Source organism: Podarcis bocagei (genome assembly GCF_964188305.1).
Source record: "Podarcis bocagei genome assembly, chromosome: 3".
Classification (NCBI taxonomy): Eukaryota; Metazoa; Chordata; class Lepidosauria; order Squamata; family Lacertidae; genus Podarcis; species Podarcis bocagei.
Genome location: NC_138127.1, coordinates 19,329,953 through 19,353,484, shown reverse-complemented (window position 1 = coordinate 19,353,484; position 23,532 = coordinate 19,329,953). Strand labels below are relative to the sequence as shown.

Sequence of the window (23,532 nt, the reverse complement as noted above, 5' to 3'; positions counted from 1 at the left end):
TGCATTTACTCCCAAAATATCACTTTTGTGCTATGATAATTATTTTTGTAAAATAAAAATTACTTTTTTTTGTAGTACCGTACATTGCATAATCTGAATACCATGTTGTGCTATGAAGTAGGAAACCCACCATTATCTAGAACAAGTTTCATACAATGCCCACCAAATCTGTTTCTCAATTTCACATCAACGGAGCTGGACAGATCCAAGTTCTCTTTCAAAGTGAATGGAAGCATTATAGTGGTGGAGGAACTGAGAAGTGTGTGTATTGTAGCTTCTGCAGTAAATCTCTGAACAGGCACTCAGTAGAAGTGTTTTCTGTGAACACACTTTAGCTATATGCATAAACATTAATTTCCAATGTCCCTTCACCCTCTATTATGACAAAGAAACAGATAAAAATATAGTTTTACATAGATGAAAGGTTGGGGGGAGCCTGCTATCAGGAGCAGGCTTTGCTCTATAGCTCCAGTTAAGTTTCTGAATAGAATGCTACAGTACAGCATACAGTTGAATAAAGATTGTGCCTGTCCCTCACTTCAAACCCTTGTCTTAGGCACCAGGACTTTGGGATCCTTTAATGTCTCCTTCACGAGCAAATAATTGCAGTTCACTTTAATGGGCTAAAAGACCAGGGACACTTGCACAATGAAATGGGGTAAAATACCAGGGACACTTGCACTAATGAAATTAGGTGGCTTCCCTATCCTCACACAGTGACAGCAAACACACAGAGACCTCCTCCACCTAGTGATCCTTACACTATAAATACCCTCCCTCCCTCCACACATATACACCTGTTGTTATTCTAGGCATTTTGCTAGTTCCCTAAGGATAATAGGGACAGTAAGGAGAGTTTGGAGTACATGCCTTCTATTGTGCTTGTGGTGCCTCTCTACAAGTTTTGTTCAGTGCTGTCATAGATTTCCAGCAGAACTCCCTTTATTATTTTTGAAATTCTGAGTTTGAGGACGAGCTTACTGGGCAGCAGCTGTCGAGATGGAATGGAACAAAACAAGCTGGAAGGATAACCAAGATGGAAGGCTCTCATATTAAAATGCAATAAAACATTTGTTCTTACCTTACAACAGCATCTAGCTTTGTTCAGTTATACAAAGAACTGATAGCAGATCTTGCAGCTTGGGTGAATTAGATGGAAGCAATAACAGTTTCTGGAGTTCAAAGGCTTTATTCATGCAGGATCTATTTAAAGGATGAAAGGAGATAAGAAACATCTTGTCACAACAAATTGGGAAAGAACAACAAACAAAATGGCTCTGCTTTTAGGGGTGGGCTTAAGTTACAGAATCTATAAGCAAGTGCTGGCTACAGTGCTGTCATGTGGTTTAACATGCATTAACTAGAAGCTTAAGAGAAGGAAACGTATTTGCTTTTCTCCAACAAGAAAACAAACATAATAAGGTATAGCTCAGAAGAACTGTTTAATGGAGACAGATTCTGCACAGCCATGTTCAGATCAGGACCTATATCTGTTAAAATTAGCAATGATTGTGTTTTTCATCTAATCAAACATAAGCTGCTTCATTCTAGGGAAAGCACTTGGCTTCCAAGCATGCCATGACAAATCTTCTTTCATTTGAAACCTTCATTGCAGATTGTGTATTATTATAAAGATGCGACCTCTATTTCAGTTTGAATACACAATACAGTGGTACCTCGGGTTACATACGCTTCAGTTTCCTTCACATATTACACTGAACCCAGGTACACGCTTTCTCTCTACACATGTACAAGTGTTTGTGAGGAAGAGTGTGCACCTGTTCATTTGTATAGATAAACTACTGAAAACAAAGACTGAACAATGCACACATTGAATGTACAGTGGTACCTCGGGTTACATACGCTTCAGGTTACAGACTCCGCTAACCCAGAAATAGTACCTCAGGTTAAGAACTTTGCTTCAGGATGAGAACAGAAATTGTGCTCTGGTGGCGCGGCAGCAGCTGGAGGCCACATTAGCTAAAGTGGTGCTTCAGGTTAAGAACAGTTTCAGGTTAAGAATGGACCTCCGGAACGAATTAAGTACTTAACCTGAGGTACCACTGAAAATTAAAGTATAAGCAACAACATTATACTAAGTAAGACTGCTAAGTAACCTGCTGGGCCCATTATTGCATACCCTGATAACGCAGTGGCTTCTTTGAGGTTTGAGGCAGAAGTTTATCCCAGCCTGCTACTCGGAATTCTTTAAGAGGAGGCATGCTAGGGATTCAGCCTGGGATTTGTCCTCTACACAGTGCGATGTGGGAAGAATTAGTAAGTTGATCCATTCACTTCTGAATACAGGGCAGTTTATGTACAGGGGCACCATCATATTTACAAGTGACTTCTTTCTTAACACAGATATCAGTTTGCTGACTGTGTGGACTACATTGCCAGCAAAAGTCCATCAGCCATGCATGGCAGCCCCCCCCCCCCGTAAACTCCCTGTTTTTATTGCCTGTCTAGTACTGCAAACAACAGGTGAAGTTCTCCACCCTCCAGCAGGCCACAATATAAGTAAGGTGGGCTGAATTTGCTTTTGTGGTTAAAATTTCTTTAAGCCTGTTTTAGAATGCGAACAGCATTGTGCTTTCACTATACGTACAAGGAAAGTAGTAAAATACCAGCCTATGAAAGCAACCAGTGTTTAAGCAGTGACATTGCTTAAATATGACATGCATATAGGGTGGGGTTTTTTTAATGTCAGGCAAATAACCCAGGAAGTAAAAATATGTTTTGCGCCCTCCTCAATGGTTCTTTTAATGTGCAGCAACCCCATAAAAACTGACTTTATTTATTACACGTAATAAAACTGTGATGTTAAACTAATCAAATACAAATCAGTCCAACTGCATAATTTTCAATGAAGAGGTGCTTAGGAGCAGCAAAATGAACTCCAAAATGGCTCATTGCCTCTTAATCAAAGGCAGTCAGCATCAAACATCAGCCAGTCAGGTGATAACTTTGTCATTGCTCTGCTGCCTTCTCAGATGGAAGTTGTCAGAAAGGCCTGACAGCTTTTAAAACACGCCAACTCATTTGTCTCTGTTGAGGAACAGACCCTGTGATCTATTGGTGTCTCTAGGAGATTAGGAAGAAAGACTACTATATTATTATAGTGGTGCCATTAAAACAGATTTACTGTGTGTCTATCAAGGAGCATTAATGATATAAAAATACATGTAATTTCCGATAAGAATTTTTTGTCAGCCTTCAAGTCTGGTTCTTTTCTTGTCTAATTTTGTCCAGTTACTTTAGGGTACACAAGAATATTAATGATTAATTGCCTTGGGGCTGGAAAAGCACAGGCTTGTAATATATCATTAGAAACTAGAGATCAGGAAGACGGAATGAAAAAATCTTGGATGAATATATTACTGCTATATGCAGTTAACAACAGCGGCTCGAAATCATTTGCGTTCAGAACCTGCAGTGGCACCTCTTCATTGAAAGCATATTATTTATGTTAATTTTACACAGCCTACTAGGGCTTCATACAAAAGCGAAGGTGTTTAATTAATAGGCACCAAAGCAATAGCAGAAAGTCTGTCTTTGAACTCTCATTTTTAATCAGTGTAACCACTTCCGCATAGATGGAGGAAGAATTATGATAAGGGATAGATCATCTCTATGTTATAAAGGGCAACTTGACATCACAGGGATAAGACTCAGCAGTGTGGTGAACTTAGTGTCACCTTTGTATGACTTGGGATGCCCAACTCATCTCTATTTTACTTAACAATAATTTCAAGCAAGGCTATAAAGATGACAGGCAGACCTTTTGTCTCTCTCTAGATCTCATCTTCATTCCATTTTGGCAATTAATACTACAACTACTGCCATTCTCAATTTATTTATATTCCTCATTTCCCACAAGTGAACCTGTGTTCAGAGCAGTTCACCCAAAAATCAAAGTCTAAACACTGCCACACAATAAAAACAAAACAATGCTTAGTAAGATATAATACTACTGCAGCATAACACTAAAAAATAATGATCAGCAATTACCAATTAAGATTTCATTAGATACACATAAAACACTAAGGAAGGCTGCAGCTTACCAACAGGCCAAGTAACCATTAAGCAACTCACTTCTGATGGCTCCTAGAGCTGGAACGTGGGGCAACCCAGGTGAAACCAACCATCCCTGATGGTAAATCACAGGTGCTCTCTGCTCACAATTCTTGCTATGGAAATAGCTCCCCTCTGAAGGCTCTTACTGCACACAGTTGTTTTTTTCTGAGGGCTCCTAAGGCTGGAGGGTGGGGCAAGGTGTAAAAAAAAAAGAAGCCCATCCCCCGATGGCCAGCAAACATCCCTCAAAATGTCAGGAGGTGGAGAGTGAATCTCATAGGGAGCCTGCAAGTAAGAAATTATTTACGGATTCCTCCCCCCGCCCCCCTAGCTCTTTTTAAAATATCAGCTGGGTTATCATTAAGCTTCAGAGGTTCTTAAATTGCTTCTTGGAGTTTATTTGTCAAATAACTCATGGTATAAAAGTAGCACCATAAACATTAATTGAGCAGCCATTAAGCAGGATGGCTGTTTGTTTTTTGTTGATAGAGAACATAAAGCTTCACACCCTGTGGTGGAAAACAATTAGATGTGATGATGAAGGTGCTGTTAAATACCACTCTTACCGCCCTTTTGATATCAGTTTAGCTGTGCAAGAATAGCAAACAGCTGTAGTCAGAAAGCATGCAGAAGTGATAGGAAGTCATATTTTTACTGTCATGTCAAAGTCTGTTATGAATGGCATAAGAGTTTCTAATGCTTTATGCTAATGGCAGTGACTAATGATAGTCATTATCTCCATTTATACTCATAAAAATCTTTCTCCGGGGAGACTGATCATAACTAGAATACTGTTTAAAATTAAGCAATTTCCCCCTCTAAAATACAGGATGTAAAAATGACTTAAATACAAGAGGTTGGCTGACCAATTTATTTTGTTTTGAGTGTGTTTGACAACTGCAGCTGTTACTTTGCCACCTGCTGACTTTGCGTTTAGGAATGTGGTATATTTATATGTATCCTTGGACATTCTGTCCTGGAAAGCTCAGCCCAGGGGGTAATATAGGTGAAACGTGCAGCGGAAAATCAACATGAAGTATAAATTTGACATTGCCATGTCTGAAGTTTCAATTTCTTTTTTTTAACAAGGACACTGAATTTCCTCATCCATTTCTGATTTCGGTTATGAATTCTGCTTACTTGACAGGTACAGAGCACTTCATTATATGCACGCTCAGAAACCCTTAAACGGATGAGGCAGCTATTTGCATCTGATAGGAGCTAAGTGGGACATTAAATTAATGCCAAACAAGTGAGTGCTCATTTTGGTTTCATTATAAATGGCTGCAGTACAGCAGTAATGTGTTGACTCTTATGTGCTGACAACTTCTATATTTCTTCTAAACTTCCCTGAGAGCTAGACATGGAGGAATAAATTGCTACTCTAGATGATAAAATTAGGAGGAAATATATTCACAATAATTGCACATAGATCTCCCAAAATACACCAAAGTCTGAAAAAAAAGTGTTAGTGGATTACTGGTTTTCATGAAGGTTTCATGAAGGTTTGTTGACATGGATATGCATTTTCATATTCAACTATATTCTCACTTGTTTTAGGAGACATCCCAATTTTAGGAGAACATCATCCATGGGTAGGTATTCCATGTTCACTTCACACCTTGTATATCGGTAAGATATGTGCAGTGAAACTTGCATTAACACAATTTTAAATCATTCATGAAAAATTATTGTAACTGAAAAATTATTGTTGGTGTTGTTGTTGTTGTTGTTGTTGTTGTTCATATGTTGAAGGCAAGAGAATATTTGAACAATTTGCATCCACCTGAGCCACAATCCCCTTGTTTAGCTTTAAAGAAAAAAGAAATAAGAAACATGAGTCTTTGGTTGAGTAAATAAAATAAAAACCAGGAAAATAAGTAGTTTGTAGTTGACCTTTAGATATCAATTGTGTGAACCATATATTACCTTTTCCTACAGTAGATTGCCATTGGGAACATACTAAGTCCTCAGGTATTAAATTCCAGCTAGGTTTAACAATATCCAAGCCCTATATAGAACCAAATAATTTGAAATGGATATGCAGATGGTAAATGGACAAATCACAAACCAGAGGGAAATGGGAATCTTTTTTGTTGTTTACATTTTCTTCTCATTGTAAAAGTAGACTGTTCTCTTTGCTTTTGAAGTAACTTGTTCCAGAATGAACCAAAGGCCACAACATGTATGAGAGATATTTGAGTATTTGGTTGCGTGCATCTACCACCATAACATTCCCCAGTGTAGGTGAATTTATTTTGGTTTGGTGAAGCCAAATTTATTTAGATTTGGAAATAGGAGCTATTTATTTACAGTTATTTTTGTACAGTTGGGATATTGTGCATAGAAAATACATATGTTTACATTCAGTTATGTTTTCTCCCCTTTCCTGATCTCTTTATCATAGAATTTGTTCTCCGTGTATTTCTTTTCCTTCCTCCTTCCTTCCTCTTGCTCAGCACTCAAAACTAACCACACACACACACACACAAATGAATGAATGAATGAATGAAATTGGGCAAAAAACCCCACAAAAAACCACCCAGGGGCTACCTACCTGTTGTTGCTGAAATGTGTTTACGCATCTCCTATGTAACACTTTGTAAATGTACTAAGTGGCTGAAGTTCATTCCAATCAGCAAGAGCCATATGGATCCATTATATGACTGGCTGGTTTTATAGCAGGTTTAAGGAAACTGTTTGTGATATTTAAGCAGGCATGGAGTATTTTTTAGGAGCTTCATGCATTCCCTTTCCCTGCACAAGTATTAAAGCATGTGTTGCGATCATAAATACCCAATGCCTTATTACATCTAGGCACTCTACTCTCAGGCCAAGACATTCTGGACAAGGAAGCTCAGAAGGGTACATTTCCTGACAGCTATAAATTCAAATTGGGGGGATCAATTTTAAGTTTAGTTACAAGTTTAAATTTACTTTAGCAACTTTAAATGTTTAACTCATTTTAAAAAATACTTTCTAGCCACTGCAAAAAGTGGTGACAGTGCAGGCACTCTCCAAGGTTACCTTACCCAGAATGCCTCACTCTGGGGAAGGACCCCCCCCCCTTTATTCAAACAAGACGTGAGTATGGAATAGGCACCTTGTTCATATAACCTGACTGCATAAGCTGACACTAACCCCATAACCTATCACTGCCCATAGGAGCCAACTCCTATGGGCCAAGGTCCCTTCACACACACCCAATAAAATATTTGAGGGGGCTCGCCCCCCAGAGTTAATGAGCACTGCCATTCAAATGTGCTGTTTGTGCCACAACTTGAGTTTGATTATGTGGGGTGGGGCTTACCTGCCCCCATTTATTTGCTACTCAAGTTGGCACTCCTATCACTGCCTATGGCATTGGGAATGTAATAACTGCAGAGTCAAAGTCACTCCAAAGTCAAGCAACTTTATCCTGTGTAGCCAGTTGGTCACTCCAGGAGTCCCTCATCCACAGTAGGAATCAGTAAGCTCTAGACCACCTGAAATAACTCCATCTATCAACTACCAGAGGATGCAACGCAAACTGAGAAATGAGCCTTCTTCGCAGCCTGCACTGCCACATTGGAGGCATGATTATGTGCACTAACCAGGGTTCATTCAGCTTCGGAACCAGACCTGAGCCACTTACTTAAACAAAAACAACCATTTGCTTGGCTTACTTCATAGTCCGCCACTCCCCAGAATAAGAAGGAGCCACTCAGGCTCCACGACACCATCCAGGACACTTGGAAACAATCGTGTCAATGGCTCGTTTCATCTTGCTATTCCATAGCAAAACCAGAGCTTTGATAGTATTGCCAGCTATCTCTGCTAGAAGATCACCCAGAACATTCAGGAACTCATCGGTTTCCATCAGTCTCCAAGGATGGGCCATTTGAACAGGTCCACCACCCTTACATGGGAAAATTGCCACTACTAGCCTTCTCCCAAGGTTGTTCCAAGCAACTAATATGAAGTGGCATACTATCTGAGAACTTGGAGATTCCATATAAGCGTAATGGATAATAGCCACTGGTAGACCATTGATGAATGGCCTCTGAATCCATCTTTGTCTACACAAACGATCATAGTACCCCTTCATTGTCAGATAAGAACAAGTACTGTTTACAAAGGTTAAAAATGATCTAGGACTATCCTTCTCTTCTATAATCAGTTAGTTAGTATACATAATGAAATCTGACCAAGCCTAGGATTCATATATTACTAAACTCCTAATGTAATTACATCCATTGATGCCTAGGCATAATCTGTTCCTCAACATTATAATTAGGCTTGCATTGTTAATGCTCTTTCTTAATTTTCAATTCTAAAAGCATAGCTATACCCAAATATATGTTTTCTATCATTTTAGCCAGCAGCTTCTGGAGATGAATAAATTTCCCAGTTTGTTCCTTAATGGGCATTTCACTCTGCTTGAATCTCAGTTTAGAGAAGTATCTAATATTAATTCTGGAATTTGAGGGAGTACAGGCATCATAAATGTCATTTTTCCTTTAACATGAACTTTTGGGTAAAAGTAATATTTGATGTTGAACACTAATAGTACAGGATATAGTAACATCTGAAACTCGAAAATGAGTATAGATTAATTTCTCAGGCTTTATTCCTTCTTAAATCTCTTTCTAGGAGACAGAGATGAAACTTTCAAGGGAGAAAGATGGGAAGAGCTGACAAGCAGATGTTCCCAAGGCCTGCATGTAAGCCGCCATGGGAAACTGTTGAAGGGTGGGCTAGAAATTAACAAGTCAATATGACACCTGCAACCAAACTATGCATGGCAACTCTAGAATTAATCTGCTTTGCTTTTACCTGATATTTTGAGCCTACTAACAATAAATTTATTTTACATAAATATAACTGGGAAATCAACTGTACTCAGGGAACTTCTCCATCACAGCAATCCAAAAGGGGAGGAGAAAGGCAAAGGTCACGCTTCTGTTAGCCATTGTTTAATCATAATAACGATTATGATAACATCATGCCAAAAAATGCACCGTGACAAGATCGGAGGGCCATATTTCACAGTATTTCTGACAGTATTTCTTCGACCATGTGAACACTCAAAGCGTTCACCCTTCTGTTTTATCAGGGTACCTGATCACATAACGGGTTTTGTTCGCTTTCAAGCAAACACAAGTGGGAGCCCTCTGCAGACCTTCCATCCTCAACATGGGGATGGCTGGGGACTGAGCAGATGGCTTGTCATGAACAGGGATGTTGAGGGTGGGGTTGCATCTACGTCCCTGCCCCCAAAGCCCAGATTTCACATTTAAGCAAATGCATGAACCTGCTTCTGTGCAATCGTATACATCCTAAGAAATAAGCCGCAATGTGGGACTAACTCCCAGGGAAATGTGTATAGTATTGCGAGAGAAAACCTAAAACTGCCAGAAGTACTATCAAATGTTTTGCTAATTGCTATGCTTTTCAGTATACAGTGATTTAAAAGACAACTTTGGCACGAGATAACAGGCTTAAATACCCCTCTAATAAATACTTGCTAGTATTATTATTTTATTATTATTTGCCTCCTTGAATATGTTTAGTTTATCGTAACACCATCTATAAATGACTGTATTTGTAGCATCAGAACCAGAGATAGGGAAGCTGTGACGCTACAGATGTGATTGGATTACAACTTCCATCATCCCAGACCTTTGGCCATGTTGACTGGGACTGATGAGAGCTAGAATCCAAGAATATTTGGAGAGCCACATCAATCACTGACCTCCATCACTGAGCACAGATAAACACTGAAGCATGACAAGGGGGCACAGAATATTTAAATATTAAGGCATCTGCATTTGCACACTAGTGAACTGAATCTGGAGTGCTTTGTCATCCCCATTAGGCCGTGGTGATGGAATATCAAAAACATTTGTATATCTTGTTTGTATTGAACTGCACAGGTATACTGGCGTTTTCACTGTGTCGTCTATAATTAATGACTGACTGAATCTAATTCCACTGTTTCCACAGGCTAGTGACAGCTGTAAACCAGAAAGAAATGCAGTGCCCAACAAATCAAAACACTGTGTTTGGAAAAGGTCAAGATTATCTTCGCCTCTTTAGCATTCCAAGGAGGAATGACTGGAACCTTTTGACATCCTTCTACCCCAAGGAGCAGGGGGGGGAGATAAAGACAAAAACTGTAACAAAGTGGGAAAAAGAGAACAACAAATAAATCTTTTACAAATGTTGTGAAAAATGAAGTCTGTGTGCATTACTCTTAGTGGGGAAGGCATCCGATCGCCCAGGACCATAATGCGTTTTACTTGAGTGGCGCTATATCTTACATTTTGTAGAAATGCTACTAATTACATTAGTTTAATTGTATTGCAAGGATTAAAAGTACTTCCCTTCTACATGGGACAAGGTTATCAGTTAAACACATCACAGGCCATAGTCACATGATATTACCTCCGTTTAATAATTGCACTGCAAGATGATTAAAACTAGAGAAAAAATATTTTAAAGGTATATTGAAAAAACATAGAATCATAGAGCTGGAAGAGACCACAAGGGCCATCGAGTCCAACCCCCTGCCAAGCAGGAAATACCATCAGAGCACTCCTGACATATGGTTGTCAAGCCTCTGCTTAAAGACCTCCAAAGAAGGAGACTCCACCACACTCCTTGGCAGCAAATTCCACTGTCGAACAGCTCTTACTGTCAGGAAGTTCTTCCTAATGTTTAGGTGGAATCTTCTTTCTTGTATTTATGGCCTAAAAGACAGGTGCTGGGGACAAACCGAGGAACAGTGTGAACTTCACATCCTGTATGCCAGGCATAGGCAAACTTGGCCCTCCAGATGTTTTGGGACTACAACTCCCATCATCCCTGACCACTGGTCCTGTTAGCTAGGGGTGATGGGAGCTGTAGTCCCAAAACATCTGGAGGGCCGAGTTTGCCTATGCCTGCTGTATGCCATGAAGCACCGAACACTTTGGTGCCCACTAAGGTCTCTGTCCCTCCTGGTTTTTTATTTTATTTTTTTGTATGTTGGGCAGTGGCAGGGCTGGCTGACGAGACAAATGCAGGCCTCCCGCTACCCAGATCTCTGGAAGAGAAAGAAAGTGGTTGGGCCTAGTCTTCCAGCTCCCCTTCAAAAGTCTTTAGAAAAGTAGGAGGAAAAGGCGCTCCAATTGTCGTCTGGTAAGTTTGGTGGAAGGGTGAGCAAGTGTGTGACTATTTTTCCTGGGATGTTTTTAAGGGTGCGTGTTGCCACCTTTTTATGGTATCGTGTTGGAGGTGAAGTGTTTTGCCTGTTTTTAATTCTTGAGCTAGTTTCTTTGGAGGTTCTTCTATGTTTTCTTTTGGGAATCCCTGCAGGCTTCAATTCCTGGCCCATTTGGTAGTGAGAATGTAGGCCCTTATTTTCCCAGATGTTCAGTACATTTTTAAATAGGCCACAGAGAACATTTTTAATTACAGCTTTACCTATGGCGATTCACCCATAGTGGTTCCCCCCCCCCCTTATTCACCTCTTCTCTTGATATTATATTCATCAAATGATGAATATCCTCATGTAAACTGACCCTAAAAAAGCAGTGTTGAAACTGGGCAGATTCATTTATTAAGATCAGATCAATATAATTTATATCCTGCTTTCCCAACAAAAATCTGTTGCCAAAGGCAGCCAACAACAATAATATTCTGGCAAAATATTTCAAAAGCATTCAGACCTGATTAAAACCCTTTCTTAACAACATTAGTTCTACAGGATGGTAAAACAGGTCTAGATTCTCAACTGTTTTTTCAAAATTCAATCAGTAGAAATACAGGAGGAGAAATATTATGATTTGCATTTAAGCTCTAATTAGCTCCTAGCAATCTGGCAGATACTTGATTAGGGAAAACAATTCAATAAAATCCCCTTACAATGCAATTGTATACATGTCTACTTTAAAAAAAAATCACCTTGAGCTCAGGCTGCAATTGTATACTCAATTGTATACCACATTAAACTGAGTAAGACTTACTCCTGAGTAAACATGTATAGGCCAGTGCTACTACAGTGGTACCTCGGGTTACATACGCTTCAGGTTACAGACTCCGCTAACCCAGAAATAGTGCTCCAGGTTAAGAACTTTGCTTCAGGATAAGAACAGAAATCGGGCTCCGGCGGCGCAGGAGGCCCCATTAGCTAAAGTGGTGCTTCAGCTTAAGAACAGTTTCAGGTTAAGTACGGACCTCCGGAACAAATTAAGTACTTAACCTGAGGTACCACTGTAATGTGGTTTACATAGAATCACAGAATCATAGAGTTGGAAGGGCCCCAATGGTCATCTAGTACAGTGGTGCCTCGCAAGACGAAATTAATGCGTTCCGCGAGTCACTTCGTCTTGCGGTTTTTTCGTCTTACAAAGCATGGCTATTAGCGGCTTAGTGGCTATTAGCGGCTTAGCGGCTATTAACGGCTTAGCGGCTTTAAGAAAAAGGAAACAAACTCGCAAGAACTCGCAAGACGTTTCGTCTTGCAAAGCAAGCCCATAGGGAAATTCGTCTTGCGAAGCGACTCAAAAAACGGAAAACCCTTTCGTCTTGCGAGTTTTTCGTCTTGCGAGGCATTCGTCTTGCGGGGCACCACTGTACAACCCCTGCAATGCAGGAATCTCAACTAAAGTATCCATGACCATGACAGATGGCCACATGTTATATTCAAACCAAGTCAAAGCTTTATTTGGAAGTAATGTTACTGGAATACTTTTAAATATTTGAAAATATGACAGCTTAGTAACTAAATTGTTCACATTTTTAAGTAGGGTGCGGAATCAAAACATGGAAAACGGTTAATATAGTCATTTTAGCCTATCCAAAGATCAATGCATTTATATTTATTATACAGTACATTCATTCATGCTTCCCAGGAATAGTCACATGAAAAAGTTAATTAGTACTACGACTCTGAAGCTGCCTATTTGACCTGTATTGTATCCATTCATTATGCTACTAGCAAATTTTATGGAACAATGATTTTTAAAAGAAATTGTACATTTCCCATTGAAAAATATACAGCGGTACCTCAGTTGTCGAACACTTTGGAAGGTGAATGTTTCGGTTTTCGAACGCAGAAAACCTGGAAATGCTTCCGTTTTTGAATGTGCCTCAAAAGTCAAACAGCTTCTGAGGCATGTTTCTCAGTTTTCTCAGTTGAATTTGCTAACCGCCCATTGCGCCGCAGTTGTCAAACAATTCGGAAGTCAAACTGTCTTCTAGAATGGATTACATTCAACAGGCAAGGTACCACTGTATATCAGAAAGTTTTCAACCCTACATCAGGGCTTATGTCATAGGTTTTCAACCTTTTTGAGTCCACGGCTGCCTTGACCAACTACATTCTTTCTGTGGCACCCCTGTGGGGCTCAGAAGCCTAGTTATGCAGAAGCCTTTTCCTGCAGAGCTGGCAGCCTTTTTTGAACACTCTCCCTTGTGGTGTGTTCCCTCAGCCTCCTGCTGCCCCTGGTCTCTGAGCTGCCATCCCTGCCCCCAGAAGAGGTGCCTCCTCACACTGCCCCACAGGGGCCTGGGACCTGTCTGTCCATTCCCAACAGCAAGGGCTGGCAGACTGGGCTCCCTTGTCCGCTCCCTTGCTTACTCTGAGGCTGCCTCAGCTCCTGACAGCAGCACCCCCTGGCCAGTCCCAGAAGGACCATTTGCCTGCATAGCTTGTAGCCAGCGCTGCTGCAACAAACAGCTGCACAAGCCTTTGGGAGGCAGAGACATAAGAAGTCATCAGAGGAGGGAGGGAAGTGAAGAGGGACAGGCCAGTGTTGCCCACGACACCCCTGACCACCATTCTAGGCACCCCAGGGTGCCACAGCACATTGGTTGAAAACCACTGGCTTAGGTCTTTAAAATATCTATGTAGTTGCATAGAATAGCCAAATTATTTTCATCAGTCAGCAGGGTAATCATATAAGAACATACAGAATTGCCTTGTACTCATTGGTTTATGGATGAGTATAATGGTGAATGGCTGATACCTGGTTAAAAAGGTAAAGGACCCCTGACAGTTAAGTCCAGTCGCAAACGACTCTGGGGTTGCGGTGCTCATCTTGCTTTACTGGCCGAGGGAGCCTACGTTTGTCCGCAGACAGTTTTTCTGGGTCATGTGGCCAGCATGACCAAGCCACTTCTGGCGAAACCAGAGCAGCACACATAAATGGTGTTTACCTTCCCGCTGGAAGGTATTTACCTGTTTATCTACTTGCACTTTGATGTGCTTTCGAACTGCTAGGTTGGCAGGAGCAGGGACTGAGCAACAGGAGCTCACCCTGTCACAGGAATTTAAACCACCGACCTTCCAATCGGCAAGCCCTAGGCTCAGTGGTTTAGACCACAGCGCCACCCAATACCTGGTTAGCAAGCCCTAAACCATGCTTAGCACTCTCCACTTTCTATTTTTAGAAATGTAGAGCCATAGCCTGGATCAGAATCTCAGGGCAAGGGGATGAGGTTGGCATTTTCCTCTCTGTGCTGTTTTCTCTCTGATATCTGGAAAAATAGCAGCAGAGAGAGGCAGTTTTCAGTGTAAAATGGTACAGGGAAGAAACGTCAGGCTGCCTCCCTGTACTACATTGTGCCACTCTGGATCAAAGGCCCAAACTGCTGCTGTTGTGTGTTTGTTTGTGTGTGTGTGAGAGAGAGAGAGAGGAAAATGGCCAGCGCTAAATACTTATTTTTTAAAAAGCAGCATACTTTAATGTAACATGTCCTTAGACCCTCAGCCCATCAAGGGAAAGTCACAGGATAGCCTCATACTTTAGGCAAGAATGCCGTTTCTGATTTATGCAGTTAAAATATGGTGCTCTTGGATTTGCTTTTTATGACTCAGAATGTCATTGTTTTGAATCTTCCTTACCTTTGGATCTGAAAGGAGCAATAGACATTTTGCTGCCTAAACTACTTGGCAGGGTTGTGGAAGTAGGGTGTGATACAAATACGGAATTCGTGAAACAGCCATTATTTTGAAATTGTATTGTGGGGGGGGGTGCACAGTCCAGAAGCCAACACGAATGGGAAATGCCTTCAACTGCTCAGAATCCATTCTTGGTTATTTCTTACAGAAGAGGTTGGCTTTGGGACTGTGCAATCAGGAAGAAAGTTGATGGACTGCAAAACCTTTCAGTCTGAAGGAAATGCCTTAGGTTTGGAACGGGCAGTAAATGGAAGCTTGCACTGTGATGGTCATGTCCTATATCTGTCCAGGGGATAAATAACATACTTTAACTTCCAGGCATTCAAGCATGCTAACCTTCCTTGCATAAAATCGTTTAGCAAAAGGATCGGTTCAATAACTTCCTTGTTAGTCACCTGCTAGTCCTCTAGGCCACACATACACAATTTCAAATGCAACATCTCTAGCTTATTGATTTACAATGTCTATTTACTATTAATCAAACTATACAAATAAAAACAGCAGCAGTTTTATGGAGTATATAGTCCGACATCTATCAGCATTGTTCCTGAGGATCACGAGAACTAATTAATCCCTAAATGTAAATTTCCTTAAACAGCCTTGTAAAATGCACATGAGCAGGATATTCGTGTAAAAGTAATACAGGTGCTTAAGCTTTCCCAAGACATTTTGCTCTCTGTGGTGAATGGCAAGATTGCACCCCTGCATCCCACATGGCAATTGGAGGCATACATCAACACAACTGGCAACTGAATCTTACAGCAACACTGCTGACAAGACAGTGTCCTCCAGCATATAGGCTTGGCTTCAGGGTGTTCTAGGAGAATGGTCAGGAGCTGTCACCATGGCCACACCTGATTAGATAGATGATAGATAGATTTCATTGCATTTAGGTTCCACTTTCACGCCAAGGAACTTAAGGTGGCATATATGGTTCTCCAACTCCTCATTTTATCCTCACAACTATCCTGTGAGGTTAGGATGAGAGAGGGTGACTGGCTCAAGGTCACCCAGTAAACGTTCTGGTTGAGTGGGGATTTGAATCCTGATCTGCCAGGTCTTACTCCAACATTACACCACACTGCTACCTGAGGCAGCTGTCTCAATGCGCCTAATGGTAGGACTGGCCCTGACAGACACTATCGGATCTATCTCTCAGGTAATTCTTACCAGTAGTTGACAATATCTCCTTTTTCAAGCATGAACAGTGGAGATAAACAACAAAAAACATCAAAAAGTACACAACCAAATTAAACAATTTCCACATAAATCGTAAGATCTAAAATAAATATAAAAAATATCAATAACAGCAACAACTCCCCCACCTTCCAACAACCCCCTAAACAACACCCCAGCCCAAGAGTCTGTTCTGCAGCCTCAGCTTTTGTAGGTGGGGACAGGTAGGGTCCCGCCCTCCTAGGCCAGGTGGGGAAAGGCCTGCAAGGCAAGGAGCAGCTGGCTGGAACTTTGAATTGTCTCATCCCTGTTAGGCAGCAAAGCAGCACTGGCGGTTCATGGAGGGCTGGGCTGGGGAAGGACACAAGAACAAAGGAAGCAGCCTTATACTCAGTCAGACCATTGGTCCATCCAGTTCAGTATTGTCAACACTGACTGACAGCAACTCTCCAGGGCTTCAGGCAAGGTTCTCTCCCAGTGCCACCTGTAGATGCTGGGGACAGAACCTTCTGCTTGCAAAGCAGGGGCTCTGTAACTGAGCTGCAGACCTCCCCTGTCTGCGACATCCTCCCAAAGGCAGGGCTGCCCCTGCCAACATGGGGAGGCAGCAGTGGGGATGTTAGGGAAGCTCTGCTGCTGCTGCAGCAGCAGCTCTAAAGGCTTGTGCACACCTGCAGGGCCTCTGCCACCAACCTGGAGCTCCTGCAACCTCACGGATGCTGCCTAATCCCTGCCCCATCCCTGCCCTAATGAGCATTGTGCTGCACCTGGGAGGAATCTACCTGACCACTAGCACCACTGGGCCATCACTCAGGTGGGGACACACAGAAATATTTTTTGCTCGTTCATATCATTTATTGTTTCTGGATCTGTGTGCACTGATCCCCATCCTCAGAATCACAATCTAAAAAATAAATAAATCAAGTTTTTGAATTTCAGCATTACCTGGAAGTATAACAAGTGACTTCCTGGTATTTTGTGGTACCCATGATCTCCCTTGTGCCCAAATTTAACTCTCCCCATGCATATCTAGGATGGTGGCTCTGCTCAGAGTTCTGGACAGTGAAGGCAATACAAAGGCTGGCAATTATTGGTATGTAGCTCTTTCCATTCATTGCCATGTATGTGGTAGATACCACATGCTTGTAATGGCAGGAGAAAGAGAGAGAAATGGAGGCCACTTATATCCACTGTTGCTTGCCATTGTAGCTCAGCTGGTGCCGAATTACATCAGTGTGCATGAAATGACAATCTGGGCCATGCCGTCTCCGCAGCTTCAGCTAATAATGAGCTGCTAGGCTGTGTTCCCAGAGACATCTTGGAACAAGCAATTGTCATTGCTCATTGTTAGTCTAATGAGGAGAAAGGGAGAAACATTGTTAAATGTTTCCCTGATAGTCTGAGAGAGAGAGAAGAACAATTCTGTTTTGTCGTAACACCTTCTAGCCTTTCGTTATAAGGGCATTCTCATTAGGCGGAACTGAAAGAGGCGGCAAAGATAATACTTTAAAGGGTAAAATTAGGGTTGGTAGACATCCAGGATTAGGATGGGTAAAACAGAAATGGATGGTTTTGTACAGCATCCAGAATGTTCCTCATTTTGGATACATGCACACATATCCAGAGAAGTGCATGGCGCTATATCTGCATGCACAATTGGGCCTCTGCATTGTCTTCTCTATTTTTGAAACAGCAACATGGGAAGGGGCAAAACTCAGTGGTAGAGCATCTGCTGTGGAAGCGGAAGGTCCCCAATTTAACCCCCTGCATCTCCAGGTAGGGCTGAGAAACATTCCCTGCCTCAAACCTTGCAGAGCCACTTCCAATCAGTGTCGGCAACACTGAAGCTAGATGGACCATTGGGTCTGACTCATTATAATGCAGCTTCCTGTGTTGCTAGTTGCCCATCCCCTAGAGAAGCAGTTGGCAGGGACACCTGGGATGGGAGGAAGGTTGGCTGAAGTTGAAAAGCCATGCTGTGCATTTGCACCTTCATGGACTTACTGGATCATAGCAACAAATCTCCAGAAACATATTAGTACTACTACTACAACAACAACAACATAATAATAATAATAATGAGGTATACTTTGTAATCCTTTAGACCTGCCTCATAAGATCCTTTCATACAATTCCACTGGCCAGGTAGTGTTGGCTTTCATTGCCCCAACCCCCTGCACATTTTTAACCAGCCAGGTGCTATATGGGTTGCCTAAATCATTCACAGGCCACATCTGTGCATACCTGTTATCAACCCGTTTTGGATGCGTCATGCAAAATTGGATCTGCTGCTCCAGAGGAACAATTCAAACAACCTATGAACCATGACCATATCTGTACCTGCACAATAGATAAAAGAGATGTGTTGGCAATGAACACAGTAGTGATGTGAATGGACCCTAAAATTAGGCACTGCCACGATTCTTGCCATGACTCTCATTCAGAGCCCATCACATGAAAGCTCCCAGATTTGACCTGCTATGTGTGGAACTGAACAGGAGAAATACCAACCCTCTACTCAGAAAAGCAGGACCACCACTCACACCTTCCTTTCCTATTGCCGCGTGGAAGGGAACCTCTCCCCAGCTGTCTCCTAGATTAAACAGCGGAGGCTTGAAGGAAGGGGTGGGAGAATGCACAATGGATTGGACCCAGAGAAGTGCGAATGGAACTCTATTCGTGCAACAGCCTAGCACACATATGCACTTATCTCTAAAGTAGCTCCTGAGGATCAGGGCGTCCTCCAGAACTGTGTGGCATGGGACCTAGAGTTAGAAAGTGTGATTGGCACCAATTCAGGGATATCACTTGTTGCATGAAGCTTCAGGGAAGCCATCAAAGAAAGGCTGCTCACAATCCTAGTGGGGAGGGGAAACCCCCCCCCCTCCACCCAGCAAGGACCCTGTTGCCCCAAGGATCTTTGGCCGAAGGTTTTCAGGTGTGGTCTCACACACACACACACACACACACACACACACACACACACACACACGTGTTGTCTCCATAGATTTGCATAGGTGAATAATAACGGCTGAACCCTGGAAAAAGCTGGCGGGGGAGAAGGGTCAACAGGGTCCTTGCTTAGAGGCCGGCTTCCCCTCCCATCACTCACTCACCATTTGAGAGTACAGCCATTCTTTTCCTCCTTAGACAGCTGCCGTGATAGTCACCTTTAGAGTAGCACCATTGACGGCAGCCCCTGTGAACCTCCAAAATGGATCTGCAGCTTCAGGACCAGACTGCTTAGCTTTAGTCCTCTTCAGAGGAGATCTGCTTTGCTCTGGAGGTCCAAAATTCCTCTGAGACAGACTGCCTCGTGAGGAGCATATGCACAACCATAAATATATATGTAAATGTGAGTCACCATTAGATTGTGGGAGCCAATCACCAACACACCTGCATGGTGAAGAGGCACGATCCTAGTAGGACTATGATATCCCCGATGCCTTAATAGGCCCTGAGACAAATGGTTGTCTCCATTTGGCTCCTTTACTACAATCCTATGCACACTTAACTGGGAATAAGCACCAGTGGGGCTTGTGTCTCAGTAGACATGCACAGAATTGCTGTGACATGCTTATGACTTCCATTTCTTACCTACAGGCCTGTATGCATTTTCACATTGCTATTGTTGCTGTTAAAAATAGGAGGAGTTAATATGACCCCATGACCTTTTAGAAGTGCTTTGATCAAAATGAGCAGCAATCATATTCAGGGGATCTTCCATCCTGATTTGTTTGCACAGAAGTTAAACTTATTCCCACTAATTTGTCATTTATTCTGCACTTGTTAATGCATTTCCCTACCACTTTCCAACCTGCAAACCTAACTTTCCAGTTTGCGGCAGAATCCCTCCCAGAAAAAAAAATCTGCATCTGGTGGTGACTTGGGAGACCATTTCATGATCTTAAGGTGAGAAAAACAATAACTTTGCTACAAATACCTTCAGTATATACAGAGCAATTGTAAATCTGCCACTGATCCTGAAAGACTGTAGAGCTTGTCAGTTGGTTAAAAGTAACAAATATTGACTTCTTCTTTTTTACATATGGACCACAGAGGATCTAAGAATCTCTTGGCTTGTTAGTCAATTTTTCTCCCCATGTCCACACACTGAAACACATGTCCTGAAATAAAAACATTGCTCCAGACGTTTACAAGGACTGGGTACTAAGCTCCATTTGATTTAACAATAAAGTTGGCTGTTTGGGGAGCTATAACTTCTCTGTAAATGGAACTGTGTGAAATGTTTGCTTACAAATTCTATCCTGTAAAATGTCATGTTTCGGGGACATTTAACAACAAAGCTCTTTTGTTAATAATGCTTCCATGCTGAGCTTAAGAATCTATTAAAATGAACACAAAGCCCATATCACCATGTATGATTAAACAATGCGGGGGCTGTATTCCCATGGTACCTAGTTTTTATTGAAATAATATGGTTTCGTTGTCCCGGAGATTTCCTCTGAGATCTCACTCATCTGTCAGTGGTATCCTTCATCATGACCCCATGTTCTTGCATCATACAGTGAATCTACTACTTGTTTGTCCTATTTTATTTCTCTTATAGTTCAGTGTGGCTTACTTTGTCAGCTCCTTCGACATTATGTCTTCCAGAGGGTTTCACTTCTTTATTAATTTAATTTACGTCCAGAATTTATGAGCCGCCATTCAGCACAAGCTCTCAGGGCAGTGTACAGCTTAAAGAGCAAAACAATACAGCAACATTCAGCAACAAAACAATATGAAGCACAGAGCCCAGCAATGTCATCAGTCATTCCGTAGACCACATGAATCATAAAACAGTGGGAATCAGTGGTTCAACTTGCTGTAACGCATGATCCAATTTTTAAAAAAAGATATTGGAGATGATTCTCTTGGAAGGACATTCCTAATGATTCCCGATGATTGAAAAGACACTTTCTCCTATCCCCTCCTACCCAACCTCAGATGGTGGTGAGACACGGAGGGATTATGAACATAAGGCGAGGATTGTCGACTTCAGAGGTTGTTGAACAGCTTCCATCAGCCACAGCCAGCAGGGCCAATGGTCATGGATCATGGAAGTTGTAGTCCAGCTCTATCTGCATAGCCATAGATTAGGGTTGCCATATTTTAAAAAGTGAAAATCTGGACACCAAAGTTGTTGAGCTTTTGAGCCTTGGGGGGGGGGGGGACACATCGCAGCAGCTGCATTTTGTGCTAAGTTATTGATGTTCCTGTCTTTTACAGTTATTTTGCTTGCCTTCTGTAATGGGTAATTTTGAATATTTAAGATCCCAATATATTCAATAGAGATGAATATGTGCAAATATTCAAAATTTCTCACTTTCATTCATATTTTGGATTCAATATTCACCTTTTCAATCTAATCTTTTTATAAAAGAAAAAATTTCAAAATGAAGATTCAAATGGTTTAGACTTATTGCCACCTCTTGGTTGTTTGATTTTGGCACACTTCGAATATGTAATGATAAGCTCCAGAGTATCAAACACTGTTAAACATCATTGCATGTTAGATGTAAAAAACTACCATTACGTAACTATTAGAACTATTAAATATTAAATAACATTGCTTGACAACCAACAGAAATAGTCAAATATTATATACTAAGTAACTGTCAAATAGTTTTAGGGGAAGCCTGGGGCTCTTTAGAAGCTAACAATTCAATAAAATCCCCTTACAATGCAATTGTATACAGGTCTACTTAAAAATAAATCACATTGAGCTCAGGCTGCAATTGTATAATTTAGATGGATGTGAGCCACATTAAACTTAGTGAAATTTACTCCTGAGTAAATATGTATAGGCTAGTGCACTAATGTAATTTACATAGAATTGTAGAGTTGGAAGAGACCCCAAGAGTAATCTAGTCCAACCCCTGCAATGCAGAAATCTCAACTAAAGCATCCATGACAGATAGCCATCCAACCTCTGCTTAAAAAAAATCATGAAAAGAGTGTCCACCACCTCCCTAGAAAGTCTGTTCCACTGACAAACAGGTCTTGCTATCAGAAAGTTCTTCCTGGCGTTTACTTGGAACCTCCTTTCTTGTAACTTGAATCCATTGGTTCGTATCCTCACCTCTGACGCAGAAGAAAACAAGCTTGCTCTATGCATCTTCTATGTTACAGACCCTTAGATATTTGAAGATAGCTATCATATCCCCTTCTCAGTCTCCTCTTTTGCAGGCTAAACATACAAAATTCCCTCAATTATTATTCTAAGGTTTCCAGACCCTTGATCATCTTGGTTGCCCTCCTCGGCACACATTCCAACTTGTCAATATCCTTCTTAAATTGTGGCAACCATAACTGGACACAGTCATCCAGGTGTGGTCTGACCAAGGCAAATTAGAGCTGTGCTATTAGCTCCCTTGACCGGGACACTATGCTTCTGTTGATGCAGCCTAGAATAGTATTAGCTTTTCTTTTCTTTCCTTTTTTGCTGCTGCTGTATCACATTGTTGGCTCATGTGAAGCTTGTGGTCTACTAAGACCCCTAGACCCCTTTCACATGTACTACTGGCTATCCAAGTGTCACCCATCTTAGATTTGTGCAACTGGTTCTTCCTGTGTTACAATTTGTCCCTATTGAAATTCATTTTGTTTGTTTGGGCCCAGTTCTCCAGCTATCAGTACTATCAGTACTGTCATGTACTGAAGACCATTGATTAATTATGCACACTCTCTCCTGGCAAATAAAATACTGAAATCCAGCATCACTGGGTGTCAAATACAGGTATCAAGTATCTAGAGAATATTCAGCAAATATCAGAGCAGGCGGAACACACCTGGTGAATATATTCAGACACAAAAATGAACAGAATTTTTGGGAACGAATTCATTCAAGTCTAAGAAAGCAAACAACTTCTCAGGTTGGCTGTTGGGATGATCACATAAAGATGTCAAAGTACCATCTAACAAATGACTCAGCCTACCATGATTAGGAGTACAGGTGGTACAAAAGTCCCTTTGAAGATGGAGGGCTCCTTGCACAATGTTAAACAACTGCATGCAGAGCAGCTAGGCATTCTGTTAATTCAAACAGAAACTGACTTGCTGGGCCTGTGCCACAAGACTGTGCACACAACAGCATGTATTACCTCTAACCTAGCCAGCACATTATATTACCAAGGGGAGGAATGGCCTCGAGGTCTCTTGGCACAGTTTTTTTGTATGCCCCTGAGCCCACTACTACATTGCCAAAATATTTAAAAACACACACACACACACAGCCCAACAACCTGAAGACAGCTCTGTTTGCAGGCACTACGTCTTTGAATACAGTGGTACCTCTGGTTACGTACTTAATTCGTTCCGGAGGTCCGTTCTTAACCTGAAACCATTCT

The 23,532-nt window shown here is 41.6% G+C and overlaps 2 protein-coding genes across 3 annotated transcripts in view; one reads left to right on the top strand and one right to left on the bottom strand.

Moving 5' to 3' along the window:
* The window catches only part of LOC308583290 (uncharacterized protein), a gene marked incomplete at its 3' end in the record, with an annotated part of 69,998 nt that extends 67,750 nt beyond the window's left edge, over positions 1-2,248 (bottom strand). The window contains exon 1 of the mRNA XM_081187106.1: positions 1,082-2,248. The remainder of the gene's footprint in view (positions 1-1,081) is intronic.
* KHDRBS2 (KH RNA binding domain containing, signal transduction associated 2) overlaps positions 1-10,291 on the top strand; it is a 432,530-nt gene extending 422,239 nt beyond the window's left edge. For both annotated transcript variants that reach the window (XM_081187087.1, XM_081187085.1), the window contains exons 12-16: positions 5,225-5,329; positions 5,638-5,672; positions 6,228-6,320; positions 8,710-8,780; positions 10,063-10,291. The gene's annotated coding sequence lies outside the window, so the exon portion shown is untranslated. The remainder of the gene's footprint in view (positions 1-5,224; positions 5,330-5,637; positions 5,673-6,227; positions 6,321-8,709; positions 8,781-10,062) is intronic.
* Positions 10,292-23,532: the final 13,241 nt, after the last annotated feature.